Genomic DNA, 19,860 nt, shown 5'->3' on the forward strand with positions numbered 1-19,860 from the left:
TAAGATGATATACTTGGAAAATCCCAAAGAGTCAACTAAAAAGTTAATTGAAACAATTACTAATTTTAGCAAAGTAGCAGGATATAAAGTAAATCCACATAAATCACAAGCATTCCTATATATCACAAACAAAATCCTGCAAAAAGAGATAGTAAGATATACTTCATTGAAAATAACTCCAGACATATAAAGTATCTGGAAGTATACATATCAAAACAATCCCAGCAACTATATAAACAAAATTAGATAAAAAGAACCTTTTTATATAAATAAAATCAGATTTAAATATTAATTGTTTGTGGGTAGGCAGGGCCAATACAATAAAAATGACACTTTTACCTGAACTAATTTATACATTCAATGCCACCCCAATTAAATTACCAAAAACTTATTTTACTGAATTAGAAAAAATAATAACAGTTAATTTGGAAGAACAAAAAGTCAAGAATATCAAAGGAATTAGTGAAAAAAAAAGTAAAAGAAGGAAGTTTTGCAGTACCAAATCTTAAACTATATTATAAGACAGTAATTATTAAAAGTATCTGGTACTGGCTAAGAAATAGAAAGGTAGATCAATGGAACAGAGTAGAAGTACAATTTACAGCAGCAAATATAGTAACCTTGTATATGGCAAATGTAACGACAAGATTTGGGGATAATAATTCATTATTTGGTAAAAATTATTGGGAAAATTGGAAAGTAGTATGGCATAAACTAGGCCCAGACCAATATTTCACACCATTTATCAAGATGAGGTCAAAATGGATACACGGTCTAGATATAAAGAGAGAGATTACAAGAAAGTTTGAAGAACATGGAACTTATTACTTATCAGATTTATGGGTAGGTGAACAAGCTGTGAATAAACAACAGATAGAGAGCAGATTGAGGTGTAAAATGGATAATTTTGATTAAATTAAATTTAAAAAAGGTTTTGTATGAATAAAACCAATTTAGCTATGATCAGTAGGAAAGCAGAAAATTGGGGAAAAATTTATAGACAGTTTCCCAGTTAAATGTCTCATAGCTCAAAAATATAAAGAATTTTGTAAAATCTATAAGAATATGAGTCATTCCCCAATTTATAAAATGGTCAAAGTATATGAACAGGTAATTTTGCAATGAATAAATCAAAACAACTTGTAGTCATATAAAAAATGCACTAAATCATAATTGATTAGAGAAATGCAAATTAAGACAACCTTGAAATATCATTTTATACTTATCAGATTGGCTAAAATGATTGAAGGGGAAAGTGACAAATGTTGGAGGGGATATGGAAAAATTGGGGCACTAATTCATTGTTGGTGGAATTGTGAACTGATCCAACCATTTTGGAAAACAATCTGGAATTATGCCCAAAGAGTGATTAAACTGCCTATACCCTTTGACCTAGTAATACCACTACTAGGTCTATTTCCAAAGATGATTAAGGGAAAAAGAAAAAGAACCTTTATGTTCTAAAGTCTTTATAGCAGCTCTTTTTGTAGTGGCAAAGAACCAGAAACTGTGGGGATGCCCATCCACTGGGGAATGGCTGAACAAGTTGTGGTGTATGATAGTGATGGAATACTACTGTGCTGTAAGAAATGATGAGCTCGATGATCCTAGGAAAAACATGAATAAATTTGCATAAAATAATGAACAGTGAAATGAGGTGAGGTAAGGTAATGAAGAGTGAAATGAAGAGTAGAAATGAATACAAGTGAATGTTGTATATATTGACAGCAATATTGTTTTAAGAATTTTGAGCGAATGAGTCATTTTGACTATTATAAATACCCAAATTAACTACAAAGGACATACAAAAGAAGACACTATCTGTATCCAGAGAAAGAACTGATAAATAGAAGTATATATAGAATGATTGTGTGTGTGTGTGTGTGTGTGTGTAATGGTAGCCATCTCTAGGGCGGGGTGAGAAAAAAGAAAAAAAACAAATTTACACGATAACTTTATTATATTTAAAAGGAATAACAAGTTGTACATACTAGCTTTGCAGTTTTGTGTGCAATCATTTTTAAAAAATATTTTTTAAATCAATAAAATAAAATTTTAATAAAAATCATTAAAAATTTTTCTGTTATGGAAATGCTTATTTAATTCCATAAATTAAAAATAAAATATATTAAAATTTAAAAAATTCCCTATGAGGCTCAGGGAAGAAAAAAACCAATGAAATTAGTGAAGATTTCATTGAGGAAATAGCATCTGGATTTGTCTGTAAAGAGTGACTAGTAATTTAGAGGATGAAGGAGAAAGAAGACATTTTAGGGATAGAAAAAGGTATAAACAAGGGCATGGAGAAAGAGGACATATTCGGAAGACAATCCTATTTGGCTGAAATACAGAATACGTGACAGGCAGATGTTTAAGGTATCTTGAAATGTAGTATGACACAAGGTCATGGAGGGCCTTAAATGCCAGACAAAAAAGTTTGAACTTTCTTCAATAATAGACATAAGATCTTTGAGATGAAGAGTGGCTTGACCTGATCTATGCAGAAGTGTTGATCTGGCAGTTAATATGAAATCAAGGATCATTTGAAGATGTAGGTAAGGTTTTATATGCCTAATATTCTCAACCTTCTTCATCTTCATAAGTGTAAATATGCATTGATGGAATATGCATTCGTAAGGTTGAGAGCTACAATCACACCCATGCCACTGAGCAGTCACTTGCAATTGTCACAGAGAAGTGAATGATTTGGACTTCTTCCTCTTACCTTAACAAACCCTGGAATCCCCCTATACATTTCCTCACTGAGGTCATCCTTGACAAATAACCCATAGGGAGCTGTTTCCTTCTTGGATTTCCTGCAGATCTTCTGCAGAGAGACCACAGAAGGTTCAACTTGGACCTTTTACCTTTATACATATTCACCTGTCTCTTAGAAAATGGCACAGTTTTTTAGAGAAATCTTCAAAAAGTAACCTATGGGAATTAGGGGACAAATGGAATAACCTGAGAAGATTTTGTTAATTTATTTCAGGTCAACAGTAAAAGGACAATAAGACGTATTGTAGCATCATGGATAAAGAGCTGGTCTGGGAGTCAGGAGGCCCTGGGAATAAATTCCTATTCTGAAACATACTGGATGTGTGACTTGGGCAAGTCACTTACCCACTCAGTGTACAAAGAGTCTTTCTAAGACCTTATATCACAAAGCAGGTGCCTATTAGCATTTATAGAGTTTCCTCCTGGGGGGGAGGTAGCCCCTACCAATGAAATCATGATTCTAGACAAAAAAAAAAGAGAAGAAAAAGAAAGGAAAAAATGAAAAAAAAGAAAAAGGCAGAATGTAAGTTAATGTGTAACAGGCCCATGTGCTCATAAACAAATTACTTTCTCGTAATCTCTATTGTCCCTGACAGATGTGTCATCCATTGTCTCTATCATTTCCTCATTATCCAGGAAGAATGAAGTTCAGTGGGGCATAGATATAGAACAGAGCCACCATGAGATTGCCCACATTATATGCTCTGGAAAGCTTTGTCCATACCCTTTTATCTGGCTGGCTAAGAATTTGAAGAGCTGTCATATGCAGATTTACTTCGCTTGTCTCCAGAGGGCAGAAATAGGAACACTGGGTGTGAATTTCAAAGAAGCAAATTGAGGCTTGGTTTTAGGGAAAAATTTCCAATAATTAAAGCTATTAAAAGGTGTAAAGGGTTACCTCAAGAGGTAGTAGGTTTCCCTTTCTTGGAAGTCACCAAGTGGAGAGTTGGCCGGCCACTTGTTGGCTCGGATACGATGGGATTCCTATTGGGATTAGCTTGGATTCGATGACCACTGAAGCCCTTCCAAACTTCAGATTCTGTGATTTAGTGACCCTGTAACAACTGGCACAAAGTTTAGGCAAATAATATAAATAATATTTAGGCCTAAGGTATGTAAGCAATGCAGACATGATATGGGAAAGCTGCAGGTAGAATAACAACTAGCATTTATGTAGCTCTTTAAGGATTGCAAAATGTGTTACATATTCAGTCCTTACAATAACCCCGTGATGTAAGTGTTACTATCCTCAGATGAGGAAAATGAAGCTAAGACAGATTAAATGGCTTGTCCAGGGTCACACAACAGATAAATGTCTGAAGCATGACTTCAGTATGCCACCTGGTGGCCTGGCATAATTTTGAGAGCTCCATCACAGGGGATGAAGTTTGAGGGTGAAGATGGGAAAAAGGAAGGAGCCAAGTGAAGTCTGTAGATGGGAAAGGGGGGTAGGAAACAAGCTTATTAAAGACAGTATTTGTCAGGCACTGTGCCAAGCATTTTGTAAATATTCTCTTATGTGATTTAGTGGTATAGGAAACAGTTTCTATGCATATAGCATATTCTTCATGTGCTCCCTCAATTATCCTTTTAATTAGGACATTTGCGTCATCTATGTGAATAGATAGGTACTGCAGTGGAAAGAGTCTGGAGTTAGGAAGACATCTTCCAGTTCAAATCTAGCCTCAGACACTTACTAGTTGTGTGACTCTGGACCAGTGGTGGGGAACCTGTGACTTTGAGGCCACATGTGGCCCTCTGTGTCCTCAGGTGTGGCCCTTTGACTGAGTCCAAACTTCACAGAACCAATTTAATAAAAGGATTTGTTCTGTAAAACTTGGAGGCTCCCCACCCCTGCCCTGGACAAATCACTTAACCTTGTTTGCTTCCATTACCTCTTCTATAAAATGAGCTGGCAAACCACACCAGTATTTTTGCCAAGAAAACCCCAAATTGGGTTATGAAGTCAGACGTGACTGAAAAATGACTGTACAGGCACAACAACAACAACAACAACAACAACAATAACAAATTATCTGTGTCCCCAAGGTGCGCTCTCTGTGTCCTGGCGTGTGTTGCCAGAATGTATCTGTAGTCGTGGGAAGAGGTTGTAATGACAGACTGTAGCTAGGGGCAGCAATTACTGGATCTCTGAGATCCCTGAGCCATTTTCTATTCTCCTGAGTGTACCCATATCAAAGGCTGAAGGAACTTGACATTATTAAGAGTTATGCCCACAGCCTCATCAGGTAGGTACATCCATCCCTCTGATTAAGTGAAAGTAACATTCTCCAAACAGAAGGACCTCTGTGTCTGACATTGAATTTGTCCTCTTGGCCCCTAATTCTCTTGCTAGAATCAAAATGGTGCTGTTCTTTAGATTTGGCCCTGAGACTCAATCCTCCTTTTTACTCCCTGACTCTAGAATGAGTCTTCAGAACATTCCATATCTTACCAGCCTCCTAGAGTAGCCAGAACCATTTAAGGTTTAAGGGAACAAATTGTATACCGTTAGGCAAATTTTAGCTTTACAGCATAGGTTCAAAGTTCTGTTTGGTCTGTTTTAAGAGACAGATCACTGTGATCTCTTCAGATTTAGGTTCCTGTTTCTCAGATTCAAAGCTCAGTCTTTGAAGAGAGCAGATTCAATCAAATGATGATGTCAGAAGCCTGCCAGAGAGTCAAGAAGAGTTAGAAGAAAGAGAATGGAGGTGTCAATTGGAAACAGACTTCTCAAAGAGTTTAGGTACAAAAGGGAGAATAGATATGGAATGACTGCTAGCACAGATGGATAGATCAAGTGAAGATTTTTGAAGGTGAGGGAGACACATGTATGTTTATACATAGTAAGGAAGCAGCCAGTAGACAGGAAGACACCAACAGACTGTTTTAAAAGGAAGAAATGCAAACTCCTCATGATCATTTGTGTAGCACATGCTAGGGCAATACTGTCCCAATCCCCACTTACACTGGCAAGCTGGGTCCTCAAAGCCCTGCTATCACATCTCCCTTTAGGGTTCTCTGGATAGCCCTGAAGGGTTGGCAGTATGGTTTTTCCAGTGCTGTAGCTCATGAACCCTGACTGGGTGTTCTTCTTCCCACTATTATTGGTTGATAACAGCATCAGTCATACTTAGCTTCTATAAGCTGTTAGAGTGGTAGGACAGTTAGTACAAAACACCATTCCCTACCTCCCCTCCAAGTTTGTGATGCTCTCTTCCACTAATACTTATAGGGTACAGTATAGGGGAAAGTAGGTTCAAGCTTATAGAGCACATGTGGCAAGGGGGTAACAGCTTCTGGAAGACCTTTTGTGGGCATCCTGAAGATATTCTTTTACAATATCATTTAGCTTTTCTGCTGAGTTCTTTGTAGAGCCCTGAAGCTTCCCTTCCTCATCCTATCCAGTCTGAGCTCACCTCCTGTTACAGGTATTGTTTTTGCCAGCTGCTGCTGTCCTAGGAATACTGCTAGGACTTAATGAAAAACTCTAGGTGCTCTAATCGTATGAAGTTCACAAGGTTCTCCTTCTTCCAAGGGAAGGTTGGTAGGGAAAGGAAACCTAGGTCAAGATGCTTTTCTTTCCACCCTCCTCTAAGCCCCTAAGTGATTACTTCTCAGGGGCTTGGCTAGAACTGTTCTCTCCTAGTTAGTCATTCACTCAAATTTCTTGTTTTAAGTTGGTCTGTTATTTTATAGAACACCCACAGTGTGTAATTAAGTTTTTCAACCAATCTAGACTTCCTTGAGCTGGAGTTGAAACACCTTTTGAACAGGGAAGTTCAGATCTTGTTACCTTCTACTTTACACATCAGTTGATGTCAGTTCTCACCTGACAAAGGCATCAGTTTTAAGTGGGGTAGGGTTGTTACAACTCCTAGGCTTGCATGGGAAATGAAAATTTTCTCCATTTCCCTAGTAATCAGAAAAATGTAAAACAAGATAACTTTCTGGTATTGCCTTATACTCAGTAAAATTATCAGAAATGAAGAGGGAGGAATGGATGAGGAGAGGGAGAGGGAGAGGGAACGATGTGGAGGACAACTAAGGAAAGAGGGAAGAAAGAGAGAGAGAAACAAAGGTAGCTCAGAGACAGAACAAAACAAAACTTTAAATAAACTTGAAAAAGAATAGAATAAATGCACATTATTGTTTGTTAATTAACTCATTTGATTGTAATTTGCTAAATACTAGTGCTTTTATGCAAGATTTTACTTTAAATATTGTATGTGTTTGGTCTTTCTGGGTGGTTAGGTTTATAATAGAATATTAAAGAAGTGTTTCATTTGGTAGAAGCTCTCTTCTAGCAAGGTGTCTCTCATGATCATTTGTGTAGCACATGCTAGGGCAATACTGTCCCAATCCCCACTTACACTGGCAAGCTGGGTCCTCAAAGCCCTGCTATCACATCTCCCTTTAGGGTTCTCTGGATAGCCCTGAAGGGTTACACTTCTACAAGAGTGTGTAACACATCTAGCAATAGGGACCTTTTTTTTAGGTGATCCAGAAAATATCATCAATAAAAGAGGTATAAAACAGGAAATAGATGCTCACATAAGGTTGTTGTTAATAAAATAAATATGTCCTCTTCAGAGTCTAAACAACAAAATGGTTTCCTATTGATGGGAAGCTTATTCAAATGTTTAATGGTGATATATTTTTTAGTTATTTTGAGGTCCAGAACTACAAAGCTTTCTCAAGGATAGCATCTCAAAAGAGACTTGACCATTAACAGTAGGTAATAAATAAAGCAGATGAAAAAAGAATTATTATTCGGACTATAATTTGCTCTTTAGAGACAGCCAGGTGAGCAATGGATAGAGTGCTGTGTCTGGAGTCAGAAAGAGCTGAGTTCAAATTTGGCCTTGGGCACTTACTAGCTGTGTGACCCTGGGCAAGTTACTTAACTATTGTATGCCTCAGTTTCCTTAACTATAAAATGGGAGGGATAATAACATATACTTCACAAGGTTGTCATGAAGATCAAATGAAATAGTATTTGTAAAGCACTAAGTACAGTGCCTGTTACATAGTAGGTACTTAATAAATATCTGTTTTCTTCCTTTTCCCCATTGGACAGGTAGCTTATTGGATTCATCCACATTTGTGTATATGTATTCAAACACACACCCACAATACAAAAAATTAACTCTTGTTTGCCTGTGGACTTTGATGACTCTGGAAGAACGAATGAGGCTGATAACTTTGTCCAATTTTGCCTCACTTAAATCCAGTTCACCCAAGTGTCAAGACATCATTTGTGATGTCATCGGTTCTCTTTGAAAACAAGGGACAAACAACAATATTGTGGTTGAGGGTAAGGGAGACGAACATATATGTACCTGTTAATGCAGTGTGTTAAGAATAGTGCTTTTAGTGATACAGCTAAACCAGTTCAAGCAATTGAACCGATATTTAGTAAATGCCTCCTTGAGTAAGGCAGTTTTGCTTTGGGGAGACAAAGATGAAAATAATGTTGACTCTTCCCTCAAAGAGGGGAAGGAATCTGGACTGCATTACTGCTGAAAGATTTAGGTTCCTGCAGATTCTGGGACATTCTGGGCTGCCTAGAGGTCCCTCTCTCTTTTTTTTTTTTTGAGTTATCTGCTTAGTTTTCTCTTGACGTGTTATCTTCGTCCTTGTCTGTGGATATCCAGGTCTGTAATGGAGATCCACTGCTGACAACCCAGACAACAAGCGGCAATATCCTTAAATTCCACAAGAGGGCGATGTTTCATCATTTAAAATGCCTACCCCGCAAAAATACTGGTTTTTTTAATGAAATGTAACCTCACCTTACTTAGTACTGAAATTTGTCTCTTTCCCAGAATAAAGAAAGATAGATTTTCAAAAATGTCTGTGATTGCTCCATATGTGTGAGAATCAAAATATTTTTTCTCTGATACTGGCAAAGTTTATTGTTATATATATATATATATATTTTTTGTTTGATTTTTTACATAAGAGGGCTGCTCTCCTTTGCAACTGAAATGGCATCTAGCTAAGAGCAATTTGAAAAGCAATTACAAATACATTTTGTTCCTTCAGTTTTTCATTAGCAAAAATTGATGGGTTTTGAATTCTTACTGTTTTCTCTTTGAATGCCAACAAATCGTTGTTTTATCCTTTTGTGTAACTATAGAGTAAACATGAATCCAATTCTTAAGCAATAGGCATGATACCTCAGTACAAAACCTAATTTTTCCATCTTGTCAAGTGGATAGTAACATTTTGCTTCAATTTTATTGTCAAGTGTAGGCAAATTTGAAGTACTTGATTCACTGTTGTTTTTGCAAACAAAACGAGTTTTTTGTTTTCCCATTTTCTTAATGGGTAGCTAGGTGACCTGGTAGGTAGAATGCTGGGTCTGGAGTCCATAAGATCTGAGTTCATCCTGAGATACTTACTAGCTGTGTGACCTTGGGAAAGTCACTTAACCTCTTTTTGCCCCAGTTTCCTCATCTGTAAAATAAGGATAATAATAGCACCTACCTCTTAAGGTTGTTGTGAGAATCAAATGAGACAATTGTGAAGTTTTTAGCACAGTATCTGACATGTGTTGTTGTTGAGTCTTTTCAGTTGTGTCTGACTCTTCATGACCCCATTTGAGGTTTTCTTGGCAATACTGAAATGGTTTGTCATTTCCTTCTCCAGCCCATTTTACAAATGAAGAACTGAGGCAAATAGGGTTCAGTGACTTGCCTAGGTCACGCGGTTTAATAAATGTCTGACCCGATTTGAACTTCTGAAGATATTCCAGATTCCAAGCCCAGTGCTCTATCTACTATACCGGTAGTTAGCTGTTCTCCTGGCACATAGTAAGTGCTACATAAATGTTAGCTATTGTTGTTGTTGCTGTTGTTAAAGTGCTTAGCACAGTGCCTGCCACATAATAAGTCTGTATAAGTATTAGCTATTATTATTCATTTATAAATCTTCCTAATGTTCATTAATATTTAGGTTGATTAGAAGACTGTGCCAAAACACTTAAATGGATAGATAGGTCTGTTTCTTCCAACAATTTTCCACGAACACCCATCCTATGTGACTCTTGTGTATATCCTCCCAAAAGTTTGCTTAAGGGGATATATCCTATGTGCTGGGACTTAACTAGAGTTTTCTTTATGTCCTCAGAGTGCCAATAGTGTACGTATTCAGGCTGCCACTCTTGTCAAGTGCCCAGTTCATCTTTGTGTTTTGTGTGTTCTCTGACGACATCCTCTCTGAAACAAAAGCCTTTCTTTTTCTAACTGCTATTCTGGTGATATTGTTTGACTCTGTGTCATGAAACGCTATAGTCTTAGAAGAACAGAAAGAAAGGATTGATCATTCCAAAGGAAATAAAAAAGATCATTAGGGATGAGGGTGGGTTGTAGCATGTTACTAAGAAGTCATTGTGAAGAAGTGGTGAAAGGCTATCAGCAGAGAAACGTATAACTTTACTCTCCAGGACTACAGTAATTAAAATCAAAACCACTTTACAAAGACACTGGAAATAATTATTTTTCTCTACCCACAAGTTGGTGACCACCTGTAACATATGGTCAGAACACAGAGTGTACACTCGTGTATGACAGGCTACCACACATTCTGGGGGGACCTTTCACCAAAGAAATCACTTGAGATGTAAGGCCTGTTCAAATATATTCTGCCTTATCTGTTAAGAGTCTTTTTGTTTAATTTCTAGGTCTTAGGAAGTTAATAGATAATACATTATATACAGTTTGCAGGTTACTACCTTTGGTGGTAAAAGCTTTTCCAGCCAATAAAGATTTGCCACAGGTCTGTAAGTAGAGTTTATAATACTTCCTTTCTTTCACAAGAAATGTGATTGAAAAGAGAACTATCCTTATAAGGGCCTTTGTCCAAATTAATCCAAAGGTTAGATCATTAACTTCTCTTGTGTCCACATCTAAACAAGAAGCCAGGACAAACTTCTGCAACATAGGAACAGCATGCTATACATGGCCTTCACTCATCAGTAAATGAAAAAACACATGTTGAGTTCAATTAAATTCAACAAACTTTTACTACTATATTCAAAGTTCCATAAAGCTGCTGACATAGGTTCATTTCATGAAACTATACTAAAAGCTCCTATATTTTAGTTTAGAGTGACTAAAAAAAAGATAAGGATTGTCCATAGAAATTCTCAGCTTTAGAATATTAAACAAAAACAATTCCCCTTTTTAATCCTGCAGAACTCAGTTAAATTGAGCTTCGGGATTTTCAGCACTATGTGATGAAGCTCAGGGAATGTAGACAATATAGGAACATGGATAATTTTACTTAATGAAATTAATGTATCTTCACCTAATCTTCTCACTATCTGGCTCCTCAAAACATAATGAATGTACTTTCTTGTCCGGCTGAAGGAAGAGAGATTCCTGAATGTACTGGGATCATGACTGCTCTGCAGGACAGTTAGTATTGCCTTTGGCCGTGCAGCAGCTGACCCAAGGTTTTTTCCGAATTCTAAAAATCAGCACAATGTAAAACCAGATCTATGAATGAATCATGGCCCACCCATCACAGGTGTTTAGTGTAAAATAAGTCTCCAAAGGCCTGGAAGAAATGATCTTATTCCCCTTGCCTTCCTTTCCTCTTTTCTCCCCCACCTCCATTTACACATACAGATTACAAATTACTTCCCTCCCTAGATTAAAACCAAACCAAAGCAGATCTCCTATTTGATGCATATAAAAAATAAAATGGGCTCCTAGTGTTGTATTTATTTGAAGTTCCCCCCCCCATCAGCATTTTCCTACATTTAATACACCTGGGTATGGGCATATTCTCTAAACCGTTTTGGCTTTGTACTTGGTAAGACTTCTCAACAAACGAACAGCTTTGAATTATTGGGGTTATGCCACAGAGGAGACTTTTATAGTTGTGTTTTAAATTATTATTCAGATCTTCTGAGGAATATTTTAGTTTCTGTTTTTAGAGAAGCAATACAGATGAACTTGAATCACATGACTCCTCACTGAAAATGATGCCAATTGGGTCATATTTGTTTGGGCAAGTGATAAACCAGTGGCTATGGTGACTGTGGAAAAGATAACTTTCATAATCATGATCTCAACAAGGCTGCTAAGAATAGTGATTTATGCATTTATGTGACTGTGGAAGATGCATCTTAAGCATTATTTATAGATGTATAAAGAACATCAGAGGAATGTTATTTGATCTAAAAGCAGATGAGATTTTCGTCATTTGCACAATGATTCAACTGCGGAGAACTATTGGCATAAGGGAAAGACTTAAATATCTCTCCAAATACATACAGTGAAGATTAAATAAGCCTGGGAGATTATGATCATGGAGTCTCTTAATCAAGTCATTGTCAAGACCAAACTCGAAAACTTATATTTGACAAATTGATAAGCAAATGAGTTCCGGGATATGTAAAGATGACAGTAACATTTTGTTTTGATCAAAATGTGCTCAATAAACCTGATATTACAATGTGACTACATTGTAAAATACTACCAATTTACTGCAACATCAATATTAGATGTTAGGTAAGGAGGTCAGCACAAGTACTGAAATGGGGGAGAGGCCGGGGGTAACTGACTTCAAACAGTTCTGGGGACTATGTCAGCCTGTCCTGAGCTGCCTGTTAGAGAACTCTAAGGAAGCTCTCAGTGTTTCGGGCTTGACTATGTGTCATTGACCTGGCAGAAAGAGATTTGGGAGGGTACAGTAAGCAGTAGGAGCCAGGTTAAGACTCATGGGAGTGGTGCTGCAGCATAGCTGAAGGGTCTATTGTCTCTTTGTGAATTCAGCTAGTGGAGATACTCAGGGAAAAGTCAGAATGACTGGTGCCTTAGTCTCTTGAACTGTCCGAGGGAGTCTTGAACTGAATTTCTAGGCTGCTTCAGAGTCCATATTCATGCAGGTTTTCCAATTGGTAAGTAATGGTTGTGAATAACTGGTTCAGATAAAGAGATCACTCCCCTCTTCTCATACTCCCTGATAACCCCTCCCCAGTTCTCAAAAGCTAATCCTTTACCATTAGAGGAGCTAGGCAATGACCTGTGTCTGAAGTTCAACTTACAGTTGCATATCAGATGGTGCTGGCATGGATCATAGCTCATGGTCAGTTCTCTGAGAGGCATGTCCACATAGAATTAATGAAACATAGAAGGCACTTACAATTATTGCTAAATTTTATTTTTATATCACCTTCTATCCTGTAATATATTCTTCTCCCCATCTCCTTCCAGAGATCTATCCCTTATAATAAAGTATAAAAAAAAAAGTCAGTTCAGGAAAATTAACTAAATCACCTCAACCAAATCCAGCATCATATGCAATTTTCCACGTTCATAATCTCCTATGCCTGAAAAAATGCCTGGAGGTACATTCTCATATCTCTTCTTTGGGATCAAATTTGATCATTACAATTTCATATCTAGACAAGGCCAACAGAGAGTAAGGAGGAAGAGTCTCACCCTATCGCACCCTCCTGGTTTTTGTTTTTGTAAATTCTTCAGGTTTATGTTTTCATTGCCATTTCTGCAGTGACAGTGTCTCTCTTTCCCTCTGATCCCTGGTCTAAATTTGCAGGACAGAAATGTGAGTTCAACATTTTTCATCAATGATTGGGTAATGGTGTAGGTGTCATGCTTGTCAAATTTGTAGATAACTTCAAGGTAAGAGAAAAAGCTAATAGAGACAGCAGAGTAAAGGTTCAGAAGGGTCTTGATAGACTTGGACAATATTATGAATCTAAGATGAAATTTAAGACAAATAAAAATTACATCCTTAACTTGGATTAAGGCATTTAATTTTGCAACTGCCTGATGGGAAAACTGTGACTTGATATTAGTTTAAATGAAGAAAATCTGGGGGGCTGTGGTGGAATGCAAATTCAAAATTAGTCAATTATGTAGCATATCAATAAAATAAAAAAAAACTGATGCTATCCTAGGATGATGCAATAATAAATAAATAGATATCTAGAACAAGAGGGATGGTAGTTTTAGTTGGACCTCATCTGCTAAATTGTGTTTAAATTTGGAAGCCACATTTTTGGAAGGACTTTGATAATCTTCCATATGTCCATTTGAGGTTGGTCAGGATATTGATGGGATCTTACTAATTAAATATCAGTTGAAAGAGTAGGGAAAGTTTGGCCTGGAGAAGAGGACATGAAGGAGTGTTGTGGGACAAGGGGAACCACAATAGTTTTATCTCCAAGTGTTTAAAGGGCTGTCATGGGCAAGAGGAACCATACCTACTGTGCTCCCCTAAGGACAGAAGTGAAAATAAAAAGAGGTAGAAATAAAAGGAGGTCTATGGGAAGAAAATTTCCTTTCAATTATAGGTGTGCAAAAGTGGAACACACTGTCTCAAGGGAGACTTTCGGGCAGAAGTATGATGACTACTTGAGCATGATGTTAGGAAAGAATTGCTATTTAGTTAAGGATAATGTTGGATAGTATCCAGTTCCCTCCAACTCTGAAATTCTATGATTTGGTAAAGTGTCTTTGAATGTCTCTACAATGGGAGTACCCTCTCTCCTCCCATCCTACCACATTAAAAGAATCTGTTTGATGTTAGAGTCTGTGTATGATAGAAGGTGCTTAAGAGTATGACAACATATAATTATGCATCTACAGGGAATAGAATAGTTTTTGTAGCTAGGTTTAAGACTGAGGTACTAAAAGTTGCTGAAGTAATTCTTTAGAAAATACTTAGAGCTTGCCTCCCTTTTTTTTTTTTGCTACTCTGCCTTCAATTCTTTGAATCTCTCCCAACTGCCAACTTCCTCTTCTTCATCTCAGAGTTTATCACTCAAAGGCTTACACACCATCCCCACACCACCCCCTTTTTTTTTTTGTAGGAGAATCACAGACTTTATTTTATGTCCTTAGTCACATTACTAGTTCATGGAAGAAATGAAACTAGACTCTGGGTCTCTGGTCTCCTGGTCCAGTGTTGTTTTCACAAACTGTACTAATTGGTATATCCAAGGAGACATCATTGCACCATGTGTAAGTGAGGTATGAAGCAATGACCGCATTAAAGAATAGTAATGGTCCTTGCCGACAATGGAAGAGCATTGTGCCGGGACTTGGAAGGCCTGAGTTCTACTCCCTTTCGTTCTAGTATCTTTCTATGTAATCTTAAGGTAAGGCATATAACCTCTCCATGTATCAGTTTACTCATATGTGAATTAGGGATGCTGAACATTTCTAACAGTCTATTAATGATGGTCCAAGGAGTGGGAGAAACATGAGACCAGTATCTCAGAAACAAAAAGAGAGAAAAATTGTAAGGAAGAAGTGACCAGAAATGTCCAGTGCTAAAGGGAAATCAAAGAGCTAAGCACTGAAGAAAGACCATTACATAGCCAATTACAAGATCAATAAAATTCCTGATAACACAATCTCATAGCATCATAGATATAGAGCTGGAAGAAACCTTAGAAGTTATTTAATCCTACCCCTTCATTCTTTTTTTAAATTAAATTTTACTTTTAAATGAATAAAAAATAATTTTCTCTTGCTCTTCTCATCCCAAATTTGAAAAGAAAAATAAAGAAAAACAAAAACGTAGTAATAAATATACTTAGTCAAGCAAATGAAATCTCCATATTATCCAAATACAATAATACTATCTCGTTCTTTAATCTGAGTCCATCACTACTCTGCCAGCATCTAGGCAACATGCTTCATTACTGGTTCTCTGGAATCATGGTTGGTCACTGTGTTGATCAGAGTTCTTAAAAGTCTTTCAAAGTTGATTAGCTCATTGGGTTGTTATTGTATAAATTGTTGTCCTTGTTTCGTTCACTTCAGCCATCATCAATTCATAAAAAAAATCTTCCTAAGTTTTACTGAAATCATTTCCTTCATAATTTCTTATGACATAATAGTTATTCCTTTAAGTCATGTGTGATCATTTGTATTTGTATCATTCCCCAATTGATGAGCACCCCATTAGTTTTCAGTTCTTTGCTATAACAAAAAGTGCTGCTCTAAATATTTGTGTACAGATGACTCCTTTCCCTCTTTTTGGGGGGTTATAAATGTGGTATTGCTGGGTCACAGGATATGCATAGGTTAGTTAATTTGGAAGAATAGTTCCAAATTGTTTTTCAGAATGGCTGATCCAATTAACAACTCCATCAAGAGTGTATTAATGTGCCTGCTTTCCTGTAGCCTCTTCAGCATTTATCATTTCTCCTTTTTTTTTTTTTTGGTCAACTTTGATATTCTTGAACTTGGAATATCCGATTTGCTTTACTTTGCATTTCTTTATGAGTGATTTGGGACATTTTTTCGTATGGCTCTTGGTAGGATGGGTTTGGGGAAATGCTTATTCATATCCTTTGACTATCTGTTCCAGCCCTCTCATTTTGCCGATGAGGAACCGAGGAGCAGGGAAATGAATGAACTTGTCTGAAGTCACATGGGTAGTAAGCAGGAAAGCTGAAATTTGAACTGGGGACCTCAGGCTTCAAATATAGGAATATTTTCATTTTACTGTGATATAGAGCAGAGAGGGGCAGGAGTGGAATAGTGAGCAGTCGGGGAGAGAGTAGCTAACTAGGAAGGGACGCAGCTCACACGCGTGTGCACACACACACACACACGCAGTGGCCCAGCCCGAGGAAGTCCTGCCTAGCTCTCCCTTCTGGAATCGAGTTCTTTGATCCAGTCAGTCGCTGTTGCCTGGATGCCTGGGACTGTGACTGAAGCAAATGCCTTGCTTTTCTTTTCATTCCCCCACCCTGTACCTGCCTTAGGTCTTCTCTATACTCAGTGAAGGTTTAGTAGAGACAGTGTGTTTGATGAGTTGAGCAACGCTTCATACTTAAATGTGCGGGGTATTATGGGAGGAAAATCACGTCTCCTGAGGTCCATTTATCTGCTGAGATCCTAGGGCTGGCTGAGTCTGATTTGGTTTTCTTACCGTTAGAATATGATTTCCACAAGGCCAAGGAAATGACTGTGAACCAAATGAAGCGATGATGTTTTAGCTTCATCCCTAGGCTCTACTGGGAGGTTGGGGCCCTTCCTATGTTGCCAGACTGAACTTTTGCTTCGTTCCTTGTAGCAGGTAAAAGTGCTACCGTGATCATTCCCTCAGATGCCTTTAAGGGCCTGGTTGGGACCGCTCCACCGGTCTGGTCCCTTGTGAACTCCTGCTTGTTACTGAATCTGCCTTCCCATTGATGGTTAATAACAAGGGCTGAGTCCTCATTGCTGCCTCCTATTATGGCCAAGGCCTCATGGTGGTCTTATCTCATAAGGATTACCTAGAACATTCTAGGTTGGCCCCTTTCTCTTCAGTGCTGTAAGCTGTCTCCATCCTCCAAAGGGGGTGCCGCTGGGGTGTACAAATCTGTAGAAGCTTTGACCAGTATTCTTTGTGATTATGGGGTGGATGTTCAGATCATGGATATCCTTGGAAATTCCCTGGGAAGTGTACTGCATTAATGCCCATAACAGCACCTTGGCTAAAGAACTGATTCAAATTGTGAAGAATGGCGGGGCTTTGCTCATTGCAGGCCAAGCTTGGCATTGGGCAAGGTAAACTGGTCATGACAAAGTTCTAACTAACTTCTTTGGGAGCCAAGTGACCAGTGCATCTGGTGTGTACTTCACTGGAAACACTGCAGATACAGATTTCCTCAAGGTCATTAAGGTACCTCAAATTCCACTCATAGTCAGATGAGTATTGTCTTCCTGGTATGTGTCTCTGTACCATGTATCAGTTATATGTACAGCAGCGACAACCATAAAGAACGTGCATAAACCCTACCATCAAGGGTCTTCTAGTCTAACTGAAGAGACATACATGAAATAAACACCCTTCAAATATATCCTTATAGCAGTGTTTTGAGGGAAGCAGATTGGCAAAGATCATTTTGCCAAGTGGAAGAGTAGATCAAGAGTTGAGGAAGGCTAACTGGAGAATTGTTTTATCTGTGATTTTTAAAAGGTGGTAAATGACCTTCATAGCTTTGGAATCATCCTTTATGCTTCCCTCTCTCTCATTGCCATATCCAATATTTGCCAAGGCCTATTGATTCTACCTCCAAAACATCTCCCCTTATCTTCATTCATACAGCCACCAGCTTAATTCTGGCCTTCATTACCATGACTGGATTATAGTACTAATGAATGAAATGCAATAAATAAGTAAATGAAAAAAGCGTTTATTAAGTGCTTATTGCATGCCAAGCACTATTCTAAGCCTTGGCGACACCAATACAGAAGTGAGACAATCCCTGCCCAAAAGGATCTTATATTTTAGTAGGGAAATGTTGCCTGCCTGCTACCATTCTCCTCCCTGTCCAAAGCATCTTTCACATTTGGGCTAAAGTAATCATCATAAGGTACAAATCTGATTGCATTATTTAGCTCAAAAAGGCTTAGTAGTTGCCTATTGCCTCATGGGCAAAATACATACACTTTATCTTGGTGTTTCCTTTCTTATACAATCTAGTTCTAGCTTGCCATTCTAGTATTATTTCATACTCTTCTTCCTGTCCTCTATGTCCCAACCAAATGGGACAACTTGCTATTCTCTAACTTTGATATTCCATATCTTGCCTCCATGAATTCTTGTGGGATAGCAGAAGCAAAGTATTAAAAGTGGGAGAATGAGTACTGGTTTGGGGGTATTGAGAAGATCTGCTTGTTAGGAATGTCAAGTCTTGTTAGAGTACAGGAGAAGCTCTGAGGAGACAGAAGTAGATAATTGGGGGCAGATTTTGAAGAACACGATGTCTGGGACATAGTAGGTGCTTCATAAATGTTTATTGAAATTAAAATTAAAAGTAGTCTCTATTTGATTAAGAGATAGGGAAATGAGTCTACAGGAGATTGGAAAGATCATTCCTATTTATGGAACCTCCGCATTCCAAAACATCTCTTTGTCTTCACATATTTTCTCTTGTTGCTTTTTGCCCCCCTGAATCAAGGGGAAAACTATTCAAGCTCATAACCACAATCATCTTTGATTTGTGGTCCTCACTCATAATGCAATTACTTGCCAAGTCCTAATGATTCCATTGCCAATATCTCTAGATCCTTTTCCATCCCTTTATTTCATTCCCACTGTTCTCACACTACATACTTTAAATTTTCCTTATGTTTTCCTTGGGATATTATAATAGTTACATAGCAAGTCTCCCTGATGCCATCCAACTTATTCAGAGTTACATTCTTAGAATACAAAAATGAAAACTCCAGCAACATCTTAGAAATAGGATGAGAAAACTCAGAGAGAAAATTGGAACCCAGATTCTACTGATTCTAAGGCTGGATTCAAGAATGCTTACAACTTTATGAACCTCATTTCTCCCCTTATTTGGATCATAGTTAAATTCAGTTTCTCTAGATATGTTTCTTGCATTCACCTAATCTATTCTTTTGTTTGTTAAAACGATCGACTCCTTTTTCTCCCCCTCAGAGCACTCATAAAATATGAAATTGATGTATGTTGCTTTCACAGCTGTGTTCAATTCTCTTGTATTACACACTAGAAGTTCTGAGATGATAGGGACTATGTTCATTCTTGGAGATAGGCAGGGGTGATTAATGCTACCATTTCCTTCAGAATCTCCTGTCAAGAGTCTTGCTCTCTGGATCAGCCTTAAGCTAAGGGGCTCATTCCATGTGTATGTTAACCTATGGGGGAGCTTCTTCCTAGAATCTATATTTAGAACCGGAAGTGACGTGGGTGCCAGGTGACTCAACTCCTTCATTTTACAGATTTACTATCTTGAACATAATTGAGTCCCTCAGTCACCAGTTATTGAATGACCTAGATGTTTAGATCTTCCAAGAGATTGAGATCAGAGACCTCTTCACCATATGGCCCTATTAGCCATCATTATCAACTTCACTCTCAGTCACTGTACTGCTTACCATGAAAATCAGCAAAAATAATATAATAATTATAAAAATTATAATATATAAATAATATAATATATAAACCTATGTTATATAAATACAAGTATGTAATATAAAAAATAATATCCGTGATCTTCATCATTACCCAAAAATGGTAAGGGCCACTCTCATTGGTTTTAAGGAAAACATATCTCTGCTATCACAC

General features: G+C 37.6%; 2 pseudogenes across 1 annotated transcript in view; both read left to right on the top strand.

Annotated features, from left to right (window-relative positions):
- The window catches only part of LOC110216216 (TRPM8 channel-associated factor 2 pseudogene), a 28,500-nt pseudogene extending 11,031 nt beyond the window's left edge, over nt 1–17,469 (top strand).
- Nucleotides 1–19,860, top strand: part of LOC110216329 (TRPM8 channel-associated factor 2 pseudogene) — a 45,902-nt pseudogene that overhangs the window by 17,603 nt on the left and 8,439 nt on the right. The window lies entirely within an intron of this gene.

Source organism: Phascolarctos cinereus, unplaced genomic scaffold (genome assembly GCF_003287225.1).
Source record: "Phascolarctos cinereus isolate Bilbo 61053 unplaced genomic scaffold, phaCin_HiC Scaffold_1;HRSCAF=81, whole genome shotgun sequence".
Lineage (NCBI taxonomy): Eukaryota > Metazoa > Chordata > Mammalia > Diprotodontia > Phascolarctidae > Phascolarctos > Phascolarctos cinereus.